Consider the following 18,781-nt stretch of genomic DNA (forward strand, 5'->3'; position numbering starts at 1 on the left):
GAGAAAACAAGAAAGTTTTGAAAAATTTAAAAACAATAAATGACCAAGGACCCGCTCAGTTTTCCTTTTTACAACTAAAATCCGGGTCACGGGTCTGGGTCCACCCGCGTGTCAACTCAGATTGGTCTGATGGGCTTTCTAGCTTGGCAAGTTGGGTTGTATAGAAAAACACATTTGGGCTCATCCTTTTTGGGTAATCGACAAAAATTTTGGGCTTTTAACAAAAGTAGAAAGAAAAATAAATTAAAATTAAAAATAATTTTTTTGTCTTTTTATCTTTTCCAATTTTGAATTTGATTTTCAGATTTTAGAACAAAATACACAAATGAAAGTAAAATATAAACACAACATAATAAACAAAAATAAAACACACATATTTACATGCATTTGCATATTCCCCCTCGAATTAAGCATAAAAGAGAAAAAATAATTTACAAACTCCCCGTAAAATCATGCATTCTACCCCTTTTCTCCCCCTCAAACATTGCATGTAATAACAAGTAAAACACATCAATGTTTGAAACAAAAAAATAACATAGAATACATACCATTAAAGCAATTAAGTTTGTAAATCTAGCATGCCAAGTTTGGTTTTGAGAAAGTTGAACCTTGGTTCATCCAGTGGTTTAGTAAAAAGATCAGCCAACTGGTAGTCAATGGAACAAAATAGAGTTCGATGTTACCTTTCTCAACATGATCTTTAATGAAATAGTACCGAACATCTATATGCTTGGTTTTAGTATGTTGTACTGGATTGCAGGATATAGGAATGGCACTCTTGGAGTCACAGTAGATGGGAATTCTATCAAACTGAAATCCATAATCAGTTAATTGTGTCTTCATCCATAGAACTTGTGAACAACAGCTAGCTGCAGCAACATATGCAGTTTCCGTAGTAGATGTAGATACACAATTTTGCTTCTTTGAAGACCAACTTACCAACTTATCCCCTAAAAATTGTACACTTCCCGAAGTGCTCTTTCTATCCAACTTACAACTTGCATGGTCAGCATCCTACTATGCAACTAATTGAAAGTCGGTATCCTTTGGATACCACAAAACAAGGTTCACTGTCCCTTTAAGGTAACGGAAAATCCGTTTGACAGCCTGAAAATGACTTTCTTTGGGATTGGCCTGGTACCTTGCACACATACATGTGGAAAACATATTATCCCGGCGACTGGCAGTCAAATACATGAGTGACCCTATCATACTGTGATATTTTTTTTGATCAAAAGGTTTACCATTTAAATCAACATGAATTTTTGTTCGAGTTTCCATGGGTGTTCCAATCGATTGGCAATTTATCATATCAAACTTTTTCAACATGTCAAGGATATACTTATTTTGACAACTGTTTGACTTGGAGACCAAGAAAAAAGTTTAATTTACCCATCATACTCATTTCAAGCTTGCTGATCATTAGTGCAGAAAAATTCTTGTAGTACTTAGGGTTAGTCGACCCAAAAATTATGTCATCAACATATATCTGGATTAAAATAATGTCACTAACTTGTCTTTTAATGAACAAGGTAGTATCAATTGAACCTTTATTAAATCCATATTTCAAGAGAAAAGTTGTGAGAGCATCATACCAAGCACGAGGAGCTTGTTTCAAAACATACAAGGCTTTATCTAGCCTGTAGAGATAATCTGGATGTTCAGAGTTCACAGAACCTTCAAGTTGTTCAACATAGACCTCTTCTTTGAGAACACTGTTCAAAAATCCTGTTTTAACATCCATCTGATTTACAGTAAAGTTCTTGTAAGCAGCATAGGCAAGAAACATCCGTATTGCTTCAATTCGTGCAACGGGTGAAAACGTCTCATCATAATCGATTCCATCTTGTTGACAATATCCCTTTGCAACCAAACGTGCTTTGTTGTGGACAACAACTCCGTTTTCATCGTTTTGGTTCTTGAAGATCCACTTTGTTTTGATTGGTTCTTTATTCTTGTAAGGATTCGGAACTAATCTCCACACTTGAAGTCTCTCAAATTGATTGAGTTCTTCCTGCATAGCCTTCACCCAATCTGGACTACCGAGTGCATTTACTGTTTTTGGCTCAACTATACTCTAGAAATTCACAAACATGCATTCATTTACTGATGTAGATCTTGTCTGTATTCCTGAGTCTGGATTGCCAATGATCTGAGAAATCGGATGAGATCTAGTCCATTTGGTTGAATGAGGAAGAGGTTCATGTAGATCATTTAATTCTCCAGTATCAATGAACGTCGGAGTATGTTGTGCAATTATTTGCTCAAATGAACTTCTGGGTTAGTTGCAGGACTTGTTACTTGTGAAATATGAGTATGTGTTCCTTGTAACTCAGAAGTGGCAGTATGAAGATGAGATTCAGATGATGATGAATATATATCTGAATTAAGTGATGGTGATGACTCATCGTCTCCATTTGGTGCTGAAGAAGTATTCATGGTACTGGAAACTGCACTTGTATCTAAACCAGGTTCAGACATTCTTGGATGATCATGGTAGAATTCCTCAAACAAAATATCCAAATCCTCTGTGGTTGGAGTACTGAATTGAGATTTGACATTTGAAGCGGTTATTGTTGCGGAAGCTTGTGGTCGATTAAGTTCGGCTCTTGAACTGTTTTGTTCAAGAATCATACCAGATAGTTCATCAAATCGAACATTCACACTCTCAACTATCTTCTTCGTCCGACGATTGTAGACACATTCTCTTGAATAACCAATAAAATATGCCTCATCACCTTTTGGTTCAAATTTACCCAAATTATCTCGATCATTGAGAACAAGACAAACACATCCAAAAATGTGTAAGAAGTTCACATTGGGTTTCCTCTTATTGATCACTGTGAAGTCCCTCACTCGATGGTTTAACCCACAAGTGTAGAATACAACAAGTCAAGTAATCACTAGATAGGACTAGTATGAAACGTCAAGTAAGCAATAGATTGGACTACTATTACGATAAATATAAATGCAAGAATATATATAACGTAATACGTACTTAAGCAATATAAAGATAAGAAAGTAAAGTAAATGGTGAGACACTATGTAATTTTCAAGTGTATTTTATTTATTGATGTTAAATAAAATACAAGGTTGTTGCGGAACAAGATATTACAAAGTAAGTATCTAAACAACCTATGAATTACAAGTGATCTAATTTTGCTAAATAAACTCCTTGATCGAAATACTTAAAGTTGTGAAGTATAACTGTTTAGATCGAGAGTATTTGAGCAAGGACACCAAATTGAAAAAGTATGTAATTTGGACGAGGAAGTGACTTGGTATTTAGGCAAAAAGAATAAATATAATATTCTTTTTGCCGTACAAATATGGTCACATATATTTAAGGAAATTACTTTAATTCCTTAAATGCATTGATTAAAGTACAAGAATAAAGTCACATGATAGTGACTTGTCTTCTAATTAACCAACCACCTTTACATGCGTGTAAGGCTTTTAAAAAAGAACAAATAGATTGCCCGGGTAAAGGCATGTAAAGGCATAAAGTCAATTCCTCGTAATTTGTGTTCAGATTTGTAAGGTCTAGAACACTAATAAGGACTCCAGTTAGGAGATCTGGTAAGTCTTCTAGTGAGCTCCGCTATTTGTCAAACTTCTTTCTTCAGACTTCAGTCTTCGACTTCAGTGAGAATGTTCTTCAGTAGAAAGATCTTAACTGGAGTGAAATCCAGTGAACAAATCTAGTGGAATCCAGATTCCTGTACAAGTAAGTTGTTCACTGGTCTTCACATAATTTCTGGACAAATCTTCAGAAGGCTCCAGTACTCACGTCTGGAGCGAGTCTAGTAAATCACCTAACAAATTCCCCCTATTTGTTTAGAAATTATGCAAGGATTTTCAAGCTCTTATCTATACAAGTTTGTGCTTGAGAAATCCTTGAAAAATTTGACTAAATCTAATTTGAATTACTGGAGAGCCACTTTATAGATCATCAGTGTTCCCAGTTTATACATTTTAATTTCTATACTTAATCTGGATAAGTACTTGTGAAAAATAGAAAATGGAACTTAGATTTACAGACATGAGCTGGAGGAAAGTTACAATTTTATCAACAAAAAAAAAAATACAAGTACAATATCAGATTCAGGCGATTCTCTTTACAGCATGCCCAGATGGCTCTTCAGTGGCCTTCCTCTTTACACCTGGAGATGATGAAGTAGTAAGAGAAGTCCTTAAGCCCAACTCCATCTCCATCAGTTCCTTCCTCATCCATTCTTTGCCAATCCTCTTCATAAAATACTTAACATCTTGGGAAACATCTTTACCCCCAAATGAAAGGCCAATCTCTCTTAGTTCTGACCATCCGAATGCACTGATTGACGTGACTTTTCTTTCATCAGTAAAGTTCCCTTCTCTGGAGAGTTTGACATGGAACTTTGAGAAGTTGTCATGGTTTTTTGCCAGATGGATCTCAGCACCCAGTATAGATCGGACATCAGCTCGAAATTATGACAAATGTTCATATTTTTCTTTTGTCTGAGCCCTTTTAACCATCTCATCCACTTCCCTGGACACCTTTCTCTGTTCAGCAACTTGTTGAAATTTTTCTTTATTGATTCTTTCAGTAGTGTTCAAGGGAATGAAGGTACTAAGATCTGCATCTCTGGCAGCTTTGGTTTTTCTGGCTGGTGCCTTGGCCAAACCCTTGATCTTCTTCCTATATTCATGCTCCAGAGTAGTAGCATTACTCCTTACTTGTTGCTGGAGACTTTTCAACTCTTCTCTTCTCTGGGCAATGAGATCCAATATGCTCACACCATAGATTTCAGAATCATAGACTTGTTCATCCTGAGCATATATGGATCGAATATAGACATCATCCAAGGCATCCAGACATTTCTTCAGCCCGGGATCATCCTTCATCTTTTTATATACTTCAATATGAATGCCCAACCTGCCAGCGTTGTAAGAATCCAGAGTCCCATGCCTAGCCATATCTAACTGGTGAGCAATCAAGTCATCTTTTAGATTCTTCTTGAAAATTTTAATTAAGATGCACTCTTGCTCTAGTCTCTTTGCCTTGGCCTCATCAGCAGACACATATTCCTCTTCTGCTTCAACTGTTGGTTCCCCAGACACCTCTTGCTTTCTCTTGATCTTTTTCATTGTGGTTGGAATGTCTAGGAACTCTTCAAACACTGGCTCACTGGCATCAGTACCAGCAGCCTCTTCTTCAACTTGTCCACTAGATTCAGTACCAGTGACATCCTGTCCAATCACCTTCTTCCAGACTTCAATCTTTTTTTGAAGATCACCAACTTTTTTTGTACCAGAACCAGAACCTTCCCCCTTGGAAGCATCTTTAGATTGAAGATGATTCCACACCTGGTCCAGCTTATGTCTGTCAGCAAAATCAACGGTTCAACCAGACACTTGAGCAACATTGTTCACAGTTTTCCTCAATTGCATCACTTCCTTTTTAATAATTTCAAGATCCTGAGGAAAGTGGCGAAGCAACTGGGTGTTAATCATCTTCATTACTTCAGGCAACAACCCATCACGAAGATTTCTAAGGAGAGTTTCAGACACCTCCTCAGTGATTTCTTTTCACATATCTCCCCTGAACTTTCGAACAACTTCATCACTGAGGGTGCTGAAAACTGAGTTTTTCTCCAGGGTTGGCCTGCTCTCCAGATAGCTTATTCTGGTGGTCAAATTCTGAACTTCAACAGTCAGACTTGCCAAAGGTTGAGCAACTTCAGCTTTAATGGTAGTCTGAACAGTTCTCACCATATCCTCCTTGATTCCCTGGACTGCAACTTGTATAGATTCAGAGTTTTTATTTGTTGCCACGACAAGTTCATCCAGCTTCTCAAAGACTATCTTCTCATTTCCAGCAAATATGTTCATTTCTGACTTAAGATTATTGGAAATTAGAGATTTGAAGTCAGAAATAACCTGAGAAGAAGCTTAAAGTGATCTCTCCAGGTCCGCCACCTTATTAAAAAGGCCTTGGACCTCGGTTGAAGAAGAAGAGGAGAGACCCCTGGAAGGATTGGTGATTCTGGTGATGGATGATACTGGCAACACCCTTGTGATATTTTTAGTTGGTTAGGTGACTGCTAGTGGTTCAGAAGTTTGAGATGGTTGAACTTCTGGTACAGTTGGTGATTCAAAAGTTGTTGTAGTTGTTGTTTGTTTTGAAAGAGGTGTTGGTGTATTTTCTGGGGGTGGAGGAGGCATATCAGAAAGAATTGACTGGGAGACAGAACAGATGGTGCGATCAATTTCTTCTTCTCCCAGAAAACTCATATTTACATCAAAATCATTGTCTTCAGACAGTGGAGAGTCAACCATATCCCAATCTGGGCCGGTACCACCTGCCTGGTCCTCTACATGAACATTCTCCACCCCTACATTTAAATCAATCTGAGCCACTTGCTCCAGATTTTCTCCTTCAATCTGTACATTTCGTTCCCCCTCAACCTCTTCAACTATCAAGGACCCATCAACTGCCATGATGTCCCCACTTCCAACAGTTGAGACTGGTATAACAAGAGGTGAGCCAGACCCTCTTTCTTCTTCACAACTTCCTTCTACTGGTACTGTGGAAGTGGTTGCTAGGGAAATCTCCTGAACAAGATCTCTAGAATCCAGATGAGAGGATTCTGGAAGAGATGAAACCAAAACTCCGTCTCTCCTAAGACGACGAGTTATGTTCCTTGGCTTGGTGGGATTAGGTGGAATTTCAACAATATTTTTAGCAATCTGCTGAGGATCAGGGGTTATCTGGGAAATAGGTTGCACCCTTTCAGCAATAACAACTTCCGAATTTCCTTCATTGTTATGAGGCTCACCAGCAACCCCTTCATCTGGTGATGATGCATTTGCCTCTTCTTGAATTATGAATTGATTTAGCATCACCGATGGAATGTCGACCTCAGTAGAAGATGAGGTAAACTGGTTGAGGTCCCTCAGATATTCACACAAAGAAAAATGAGTTGTATTTACAGAGTACTCATTTTTCAAGGCCCTTCTGAATATGATGGACATAAATCGAATGAAGGGAATGAAGGCTTTCCTGCTCTTGACCTTCAATCTGTCCACCAGATCATTAAAGAAAATCTAGGCAAAGTCCACCCTATACCCATGCCACAAGCAGTAGGCAATCTGGAGCTGTGTTTGTTTTATCTGATCTAAACCTCCAGAACTGCCGCCCAAGCACTCAACAAGATGAGTGAAGAAATATCTCCATGAATCTGTCAGCCTGCTCATATATATAGTGCTCTTTCTGAGCAGTTGACCATTCTCATCCACAATCTCCGTGTGCCCCATTAACCTGCACACTTCCCTGATATTGATGCCAGGGGGAATTTCAATGGGCATCTCATTCTCATCAAAATAATTCATCCTCAGGGCATCTGTGAGGGAATCAACAGTAATTGTGAAGCTTTTGGTGCCTTGTTTTAGTGTGTAGTGGATGGATTCATCACTTTCCACATACACTACAGTATACCAAAACTCACACAGATAATCGTGATACATTTTGCCCGGATTTAGGGTTAGGGCATCATAAAGTGGACTGCTCAAGAAGAAGGTATTCAACCTTCCAATAATGGATGTTGCAGAGTGATTGGTTGAGAGTTTGGCCATCCAGTTATTCATATTTATTTGGATAGCATCGGCAGAAAGAGATATATGATTTGCCTTTTTAACATTATCAGCAGGAGCATAATTAGCGGCTAGATGATTTTTAGGAGAAGGTTTTGGAGACATTTGAGATAAATGAAGATGAAAGTAAAGGAATTTAAGATTGATAAAGGGAATTTAATAAGAGAGATGATGATGATTGGAGAGTAAATGAAGAAGGAAATAAATGAAGGAATTTGAAGATATGGGAGTAAATGATTTTCGAGATAAAACTGAAAGTGAAGGTAAATATGGGTATTTATAGAAGAAAGAGAAAAATGGAATTCAAAACGGTAAGTTTGAAAAATTTCAAAACAATTTTGATCGGATTTGACATCCGCATTTAATGTTTCCCATCACACATAAATGTATGACGGTTGACAGCCCAAAAAAATTACCAACTTGCACTTTTGGTCTTCCCAAGGTAACAAAACCATCATTTAAGTTGAAAAAGTTATGCCATGTAAGTTGAACAGTAATTGTCTAGATGAAAAATTGTAAGGTTGGCATGCACTAGCATCAAGTATTAAAAAAATAATGATTTCACACAAAAAGACTCATTTTAATGCATCTGGAGGTTGACTGGACACTCCAGTTTCACTGGTGGATTAGGCCAGTAGAGTATGCATTAATGGTACACTGGAGGGACACTCCAGTGAGTACCCAGATTGGACCATTCTGGTAATCCTCAAACACGCACATCAACTAATATAAACAAATGAGAGGGACACATTTACAAAGCGACTGAAGTCACTTCAAACATACACATCAACTTAACCAGTATTAATGAGAGGGACACATTTACAAGGTACTAGAAACATTTTCCAGAAAAAGTTTGTCCAGTGAGAAAATATATTAATAAATTCCCCTTGAAACTTAGATATAAAAAAAATGTGCTCTGAGTCTTTCCCCTGGAATGGTGATCCATAAATCTATCAATGCGAAGATAGTATCACAAAGGCGTTCGATAGCTTTACTGGTATAGATTTATAAATCTGGAATCAAAGAACCCTGCCAGTGTCACAAAGGCGTTCATAACAAGGTTCCAGATTAAGGGTTCAACATTCCCAACTCACTGACAAGATTTTGAAAAGTTTTCTCATCCAAAGGTTTTGTAAATATATCAGCAAGTTGTTTATCAGTGGGAATAAAGTGGATTTGAACATCATTTTTCATTACATGATCACGAATAAAATGATACCTGACATCAATGTGTTTCATCTTGGAGTGCATGACAGGATTGTTTGAGATAGCAATGGCACTGGTATTGTCACAAAAGATAGGGGTCTTTGAATACTTAATACCATAATCAAGCAACTGGTGCTTCATCCAGAGTATCTGAGCACAACAACTGGCTGCAGACACATATTCTACTTCAGCAGTAGATAAAGAGACTGAAGTTTGCTTCTTACTGGTCCAGCTCACCAGTTTGCCACCAAGGAAATGACATCCACCAGTAGTGGATTTCCTGTCTATCTTACAACCTGCATGATCTGAATCTGAATAACAAATTAGATTTAAGCCTAAGCCTTTGGGATACCAAAGACCCAAACTGGGAGTACCCTTAAGGTACTTCAAAATTCGCTTTCCAGCCGCCAGATGAAATTCTTTGGGTTAGACTGATATCTGGCACAAAGACATGTTGCAAACATTATATCTGGTCTACTGGCAGTTATATACATTAGTGAACCAATCATGCCTCTATAGGCAGTGGTGTTTACTGGCTTCCCATCAGGGTCTAAATCTATTGTTAAAGGTGCAGAAATTTGTGTTAATTTTGAAGGTGAAGAATTCATTTCGAATTTTCTTAAAATATCTCAAACATGACCATCCTCATCAACGTTATTCCTGAAGACCCATCTGGTTCCAATTGGTTCTTTCTTGCCAACTGGGGGAGGAACCAGATTCCAAACTTTATTTCGTTCGAACTAGTGAAGCTCTTCTTGCACAGCTATCACCCAGCTTGGGTCATTTATTGCCTCGTCAATCTTCTTTGGTTCAATCAGTGATAAGAAGCTGACATATAAACATTGTTCACTGGAGGCATTTCTGGTCTGAACCCCTCTACTGGAGTCACCGATAATCTGGTTGATTGGGTGAACTTTTGTCCACTTAGAGTATTGACCAGGATTGTTTCTTACAACAATATCAGTACAAGAATTTAATTGATTTTCTGAAATGGGATCATGCCAGACAACTTCAGCATCTTCATCAGAATCTATAAGATCACGATTTGCATCATGAAATTCTTCATTTAAAGGCATTTCTTAAATTACTGGCTCAAAATCAATTGAACCTGATACTGGTGGTGTAGTACGAACATCTGATCCAATAACAAGTTTAGAGGGTAGTTTGAAACTTATTGAAGGATAAAATGAAGTATTACTGGGAGATTTGCACTGGTTCCAAATCAGGATGACTGGAAACATCTTCAGATGAATCTTTATTGTAGTTGATAGGATCAGATTCACCAAAGATAATTGGACTTTCTGGGGAGGAATTAAGGGTTGGCTTTTTATTGATTGCTTCATTTGACTCATCAAATGTGACATGAATTGACTCCTGGACCTTTTCCAGTCTTTTGTTGTAGACTCTGAAGGCTTTGCGAATGGCTGAATATCCTAAGAAATATCCTTCATCAGCTTTGGCATCAAATTTGCCTAACTGACTGGAGTCGTTCAGGATGTATACTAGACATCCAAAAACGTGAAAATAACCAATATATGGTTTTCTATTTCTTAATATTTCATAGGATGTCTTCTTGTGTCTCTTCACATATACTCAGCGATTTTGGTAGTGACAAGCAGTTGCAATTGCTTCAGCCAGTACATTTTAGGAAGACCAGATTCAGCAAGCATACTCCTGGCAGCTTCTATCAGCGTTCTGTTCTTTCTTTCTACAACTCCATTATGCTCTCGAGTGTGTGCTGATGAAAAATTCCGGGAGATGCCAGTGTCAGTGCAGAATTTCTCCAGAGTTGCATTCTGGAATTCTGTTCCATTATCACTTTTTAACTGACACACTTTTCGCTTATATTTGAGTTCAATTTGCTTGATAAGAGCGATGACTTCAGCAGTAATTTCATTCTTTGACATAAGAAATATTACCCAACAATATCTGGAGTATTCATCAACAACTACCAGGGTATATTTCTTACCAGCACGAGTCTGAACATTCACTGGACCAAAAAGGTCCATATGAAGCATATGAAGAGATTCAGATATGCTAAAATTTTGTTTTATCTTGAAACTGGTGTGTTTCTGCTTACCCATCTCACATCCTGGACATGACCTTTCCTTTTTGAAGGAGACAGAAGGTATCCCATCTGCAAGTTGTTTTCTGGACAACTTATTAATATTTTTGAAATTTAAATGGGATAACCTTCTATGCCATAGCCAGTTTGTGTCTTCATCAACCTTGGTATAGAAACACTATTCTGAAGGAGAGCTTTCCATATCCATCACGTACACATTTCCTTTTCTGGGAGCAATCAGTACTACCTTCCAATCCTTATTAAGTACGATGCCCTAAGAGATGTTAAATAACACCTGGTAGCCATCATCACACAACTGGCTCACACTTAAGAGGTTATATTTCAAGCCATTTACATAAGCCACTCATCTGAATTTGACTTGACCATTATTCAGAACACCATATCCCTCAGTCTTTCCAGAACCATCATTTCCAAAAGTAATAGAGGGTCCGTCAGAAACTACGAACTCCTCCAGCAGGGTCTTACATCCGGTCATTGTCCTTCCAGCAGCGTTGTCAAGATACGAAATATATTTCCTTTGATCGCCCTGCACATCCACTAGATTATTAGTTTAATGGTTTGCGAACCCATCGATTGATGGGTTCTTTGGATCCACAAGGATGGATCCCGGCTGGTATCTGGTTGATTTCACTTTCAAAAAGAGTGGGTTTCTCAATAAACACCACTGGAACTGACAGTTTTGAAACCTTTTTCTTTTTCTTATCAATAGATGTGCTCGATTTTTCTTTCTTTGAAAAAGGTTTTGTATTTTGTTTAGGGCCAGATGAAGTACCCTCAAAATTGTTAATTCTTGCATTGCAACTTTGAACTTGACGAGTCAGTAGTTGAAACTTACTCTCCAGCCTTAACAAAATAGTTTCATCAGATGATACCATAGCCTTTCCAGATGATTGTACTTTTGGCTTAGGTGGAGGAACAACATTCTTCTTTTTCTGAACCTAGGGTTCTTTAGAAGATGATTGAGGCAAAGGTTTATTCTGCTTAACCTTCTTGACTGGAGCATTCATCTGGGGAGCTCCAGTCTTAACCTCATACAATTGAACAGGAGGAATAATACAAGTTTTTGGGTGTTGTTAGTTCATCATAAATAGTGCTAGGTTTTAACACTTCAGGCAATCGGTCAACAACAGGTATTAATGCAGCAGCATTGACATCACCCCCCAGATATGCACGTTTTTGGGAGGGGTACTGGTTACGTGCAGCATCATATGGTTTCTTGGTCTCAAGCCATGACTGGATAACATGTTTTTCTTTTGTTAAAATTTTTTCCAGTTCTTCTTTTTCTTGAACCAGTTGTTCAGTAACCAAAACTTGTGCTTTTAAAGCGAGTTCAATATCTTGCAAATCTTTTAACTTTGATTGTAAATTTGCCATTTCTGAAAAATCTGTTTCAAAATTATTTGACATTTCTGAACCAACAGTTTCCACAAACATTAAATCAGAGTTTAAAGCTTCTGCCATGTCCAATTTTAATTCAGGATCAGTTTCTTTGTCATAATCTATTACCTTCTTAATGACAATGTCCACCCATCTTCCAGATGTGACATCTTCTTTCACCAGATGCTCTTTATCAGCTAGAGCCATATAACAACAATCTTTTTCCTCTTCATCATCAACTGATGAGTCATCAGAGGGAACCCATTCTTCTTTAGCCACCATGCATTTATTCTTATCTTTTTCTGCAGACATCAGAGCAATTTGAGCCTTAAGCTTTTTGTATTTTAATCTGTAGCTATCATCAGGCTTGTTATAGGAAGTTGATGGACCAGATTGTGAGACAAACTGATTAGACTTGCACTCTTTCATGAAATTATTTTTTCTGCCACACTTAAAGCATGTTAGATTGGTCTTGTCAGTGGAAGAACTGGGTGCATTGTGTCCAGTGGGTCTGTTAGCTCTGGCTTTGAAACGGTTAAACGTTTTAGCCATCATAGCCATCAGATCATCACTATCAGTTTCATCATAATCTGAAGAGATATTATTCATGACTCCAGAATCCATTAATTCAGACCTCATCTTCTTCTTCGAAAATATATTCTCGAAAGACATTAATGCTGCACATGGTGGTTCAGTATGACTAACCACAGGGGAACTACTTGAACATATTGTACTGGAACATCTTTTTCTGCCTCAATTCTATGGGCTTGATTCTCTTCAAGGAATCTGAAGGCTCCATACAATGTTGATAGAGTATGGGAATGCAAGGTTTTACCTTGTCTCAAGACCACGATCGTATGAGACCATTTAGATGGAAGAATATCACAAAAATTTTCAAGAAGTATGTCCTTGTCTTTTTTGTACCCTAAGCCCTCTCAACTGGTTTATGATAGACATAAATCTGGTGTAGGTACCAGTTAATGATTCATTGGGTAGGGTAAAAAATGACTCGTACTTCTTATTCAAAGCCATTTTCCTGGTAACAATAGTATCATCACCACCTTCATACTGGTTCACTAGTTCATCCCACATGCTTTTAGCACTGGGATAAAGCACTAGTGTGGGAACAAGAGCTTCAGGAACGGCCTCGAGGATCATGACTTTTAAGGTAGTGTCAATATTGACCAATCTCCTTTCCTCTTCAGACCAGTGTTCCTCCCTCTTTTCCCTCCCAGATCTTGCTCCAGTTGGATCAAGGAGTAGATTGAGAGGACTTCTAGGAATATAAGGGCCTTCATTTAAAATTTTAAGCATATTCCTTTTAATACCAGTAACATGTAATAACATCCTAGCCTTCCACGTGCCAAATTCATCACCATTCCCACTGAATTTGGGAACAGGAGTGTTTGAGTAGAGCACATGCACGTGTGGAGAAGCAGGAATAGGAGGTGGTGGTGGATTATTGTTAACATGGTCATTAGTCTGTTCAAATTCATTTATGGATGGAGGTCCAGTGTTTAAAGGGTTTCCTTGTGTATTCTCTGGGTTGGCCATCGAGAAAATCCAGATCTAGGCAAGTATGTTAGCCTTCTGCTCTGATACCAATTGTGAAGTCCCTCACTCGATGGTTTAACCCACAAGTGTAGAATACAATAAGTCAAGTAATCACTAGATAGGACTAATATGAAACGTCAAGTAAGCGCTATATTAGACTAGTATTACGATAAATATAAATGCAAGAATATATATAACGTAATACGTACTTAAGCAATATAAAGATAAGCAAGTAAAGTAAATGGTGAGACACTATGTAATTTTCAAGTGTATTTTATTTATTGATGTTAAATAAAATGCAAGGTTGTTGCGGAACAAGAAATTACAAAGTAAGTATTTAAACAACCTATGAATTACAAGTGATCTAATTTTGCTAAATAAACTCCTTGATCGAAATACTTAAAGTTGTGAAGTATAACTGTTTAGATCGAGAGTATTTGAGTAAAGGCACCAAATTGCAAAAGTATATAATTTGGACGAGGAAGTGACTTGGTATTTATAGGCAAAAAGAATAAATATATTATTCTTTTTTCCGTACAAATATGGTTACATGTATTTAAGGAAATTACTTTAATTCCTTAAATGCATTGATTAAAGTACAAGAATAAAGTCACATGATAGTGACTTGTCTTCTAATTAACCAACCACCTTTACATGCACCTAAGGCTTTTAACAAAGGACAAATAGATTGTCCGGGTAAAGGCATGTAAAGGCATAAAGTCAATTCCTTGTAATCAATGTTCAAACTTGTAAGGTCTAGAACACTGATAAGGACTCCAGTTAGGAGATCTGGTAAGTCTTTCAGTGAGCTCCGCTATTTGTCAGACTTCTTTTTTCAGACTTCAGTCTTCGACTTCAATGACAATGTTCTTCAGTAGAAAGATCTTGACTGGAGTGAAGTCTAGTGAACAAATATGGTGGAATCCAGATCCCTGTACAAGTAAGTTGTTCACTGGTCTTCACATAATTTCTGGAAAAATCTTCAGAGGGCTCCAGTAATCACGTCTGGAGCGAGTCCAGTAAATCTGGACCAAACAATCACCTCATATGGAGTTTTATCAAATCTCTTGTTGATAATGGACCAACAAGAGTGCGATTTCGACGTTCAACTACTCCATTTTGTTGAGGTGTTCTTGTGGCAGAAAACTGATGAGTAATGCCTTGTGATTTAAATAAAGAATCAATTGTTGCATTCTTGAATTTTGTGCCATTGTGAGAACGAACAATTCGAACTGATGATTGAAGATTGACTTGGGTCTGTTTGATGAAATCAATGATTTCCTGTGGAACATCACTTTTGGCATGAAGAAAGAAAACCCAAGTGTAACGAGAAAAATCATCAACAATCACTAGAATGTATCTCTTTCCATGAATGCTTCTGACTTTCATTGGTCCACATAAATCCATATGTAAAAGATGCAAAGGACCTTCGGTACTCAGATGTTTCATAGGTTTGTGAGATGCCTTCTTCATCTTGCCAATAGCACAAGTTGGACAAACATGTTCGGATTCATACTTGTAATCAGGAAGACCTTCAACAAGCTGTTTGTCCACTAAAGCATTGATAGTTTGAAAGTTAAGATGAGACAAACGACGATGCCATAACCATGAATTTTGTGTTGAGGCTTTTGAGAGAAGGCAAATGTCAGACTCTAGATTTGGAACATTATTCAGATCGATGGTGACCAAATTATTGTCCATTGTTCCAGTGAGAATATCTACCCCGTCTGTGGTTTAAACTTTGCATTCATATCTCTTGAAAAACACTTGAAGATCATTGTCACAGAATTGTCCAACACTAGAAAGATTGTGACCTAATCCTTCAACATAGGAAACTCTCTTTATGGTAATTCCATTCTTGACAATGTCTCCATAACCAAGAATAGGGGCAATATGATCATTTCCAAATCTGACAGTTCCCATGAACTTCTTAACAAAATTAGAAAGTAGAGACTTGTTTTCAGTCATGTGACGAGAACATCCCGAGTCAACATACCATACACAAATCAGATATTCCTGCAGAAACAAGTTATGATGTTAAGGTCTCCACATATAATGGGTCCTTGCGGGTGAGAGAAGGATACAATATGCAAATACACATATATACAAACAAGATCACACAAACATGAATTTATTCAAATTTAACAAGTAAACACACATAATTGTTCAATTTGGACATACGAATTACAAAAACACACAAAGTTTAATCATATGTTTTGATACAAGCAGGAGTAGTTCTAGATGTATTAGCCCTATCTAATGAATTTGATCTACGAACAATCCACACTTGTTTGATTTGATTAGAAATGCCATCAAGCTTGATTTTTCTAGAAGCATGTAAAAATATATCTTTTGGAATCCATTTACTACTACTAGTTAAGCACACGTCACCTGAAACATGAACATTCTTTAAATTAGAAAACTAGTTTTTCTTTGAGTGCTTGCCAGGATTTTTCGTGATGGTTTCACTGCTCACTTGATTTTTCTTAATATTATTATGTGACAACCAACCATGCTGATCTTTATATTTAGTAATCCCTGAGGTTTTGTCTCTAACTACCTTCCAAGTGGTCTTAAAGGGTGTTTGAGGCTTCCTAAGAGTACTAGATGTTTTGCTTGTCTTTGGTTGTTTGTTACCTAATAATTCATGCTTCACCGTCTTTAAACACTTGTGAGTTTTCAGATCTCTTGATAACTTAGTTTCATTTTTGACTTTTGTTGATTTTGAGTCATCAGGGGTCTTTACAACTTGAAAATTTTTTGTGGCTTTTGTTGGTTTTTAGGCATCAGGGGTCATGACAACTTGGAAAACTTTTGAGACTTTTGTTGATTTTGTCTTCTTACCTTGTTGGGTATGTGCTGACGAGTATGATTTTGGATTCTTTATCTCAACAAAAGTGGGTTTGTTTTCCTTTTTCTCAAAGATTTTTTCAAAATCAGGATTAAATTTATGATTTCCATCCATAAAATCATTGAATTGCTGAGATTCTGTTTCCAATTTCACACTTGTTTCAGTCAAACTTGTCGGACTTGAACTTTGTTTACATGATTGTGATGCTTTTTCTTTGTCCAAAAATGATTGAAGTTTCAAGTTTGTCAAAGTTAGTTCCACTTTGACTTTGTTGATTTCCTCAACCACTTTTATTCGTTGATCCTTTTCATTTTAAAACTTTTTGATAACATCATTAAATACATTAAAATAAGTTTGAGTGTCCTCAGAAAACTTAGGAATTGATATATCAAAATAAATATCTTTTGGATCAACAGAAACAACATCACATTCATTTTGAGCACAGTCAGTTTGAACAGAAACATTTACAACTTCAAGATCAATTTGAACAGATGCATTCAAAATTTCACAGATAGAACAAGTAGACTGATTTGAAGTTTTCATATTCCAGAATTGTTTTGCTCTTGTTCATTCATGATTTCACAAAGAGAATATCCTGGTTGGTCACAGATTGAAGTATTTGTCTTTGATAGGTTTCTTTTGTTGTCACAGTGATTTTGAGTCTTCAGATTTTCTATGAGTGCATGTTTTTCATCAAGAGACCTCTTCAAATCACCAATTTCTTTTTCCAATACACTTTGAGGTATATAAGGTCTGACAATTTTAGGTTTTGGAAATGAAGTTGAATCATCCAAACGTTTTTCCTTAAAACACTCAAGTATTTCAGGAACCTCTACCTCATGATTATTCTTATTACTTTCACACACTGGGCGAGTTAAAAAATCAAATGACTCATCAGTTAATTCATAATTGAAGTAAACATTTGCACCCTTCTTTAGAAAATAATCTTCCTCAATATCACCATGATTTGGTCTCACAAATTGGTTGGTCATTCCACGTTTCATATGAGATTCTTTATAAAATGAAGGAACCTCTTCTTGTGCTTTGAGCAAATGTTCTGAATTGATATACCCTAACCCAGAGTTGAATTGAGTTTTTGAATTTCTTGGCCTATTCAAATAGATTTGTTGATAAGTTCGATTTTTCTTGTACAACTTTTCTTGATAAAAATCGATTTCATTTTTGAGTTCTTCATTTGTCTTTTCAAGTTGTTGGTAAAGAGAATCTTTTATACAACAATCATATTTTAGGTTAGAAATTTGATCTTCCAATTCTTTCAACTCAGGGGTAGACTCATTTAGTTTGACATTTAATGACACAATGTCCTCTGCCAAACCTCTGCCCAATGCATCTCATTGGTCTTTTCAACTTCCAATTGTTTCATGAGCTTGGTTAATTCAAGAACTTTGATATCAAGTTCTTGCTTCTCAAGATGAAGCTTTGAATTTAGAGTAAAAGTGACTGTAACTTTTTCAGATTTCAAATTGTCAAGTTCTTTTGGAAGAAGATCAAACTTATCTTGTAAATTGAGCAAAATTTGGTCTTTTTCTTTCAAATCATTGTTTATTTTTGAAATCTCTTTGTTTTTCTTTTTCCCTTCTAGAACAGTTGCTTCACTTTTATCCATATAAAAACCTAACAGTTTCTTGGTAATAGTGATTACCTCATCATCTTCTTCAGTAGAATCTGCAGTCATGATGCACACATTCGCTGCCAATTCATTAGTCTCATCATCAGTGAGGTGAACCAATTGTCATCATCAGCCAACAGGGCAATTCCACTCTCTTCTTGCTTTGCTAACATGAGTTTGTACTTGTAGTACTCTGAATTCTTCTTTCTGAGTTTGGTACACTATGTGGCAATATGACCAAGAAATCCCCAATTATAGCATTTTCTCTCTCCATTCTTTTTCTCCAAGATATTCCTCTCAAACCTTTTCTCACTGTCATACTTCTTTTCTGCAACTGGTTCCTTGAAAGTCTCAAATTTAGGAGCACTTAAATGCTTGGCATATGATGAAACTGAGGTTCCTCTTTCATCTTTTGTGTCTTTAGAACTTGATCATTGTTCAATGT

Source organism: Erigeron canadensis, chromosome 5 (assembly GCF_010389155.1).
Source record: "Erigeron canadensis isolate Cc75 chromosome 5, C_canadensis_v1, whole genome shotgun sequence".
Classification (NCBI taxonomy): Eukaryota; Viridiplantae; Streptophyta; class Magnoliopsida; order Asterales; family Asteraceae; genus Erigeron; species Erigeron canadensis.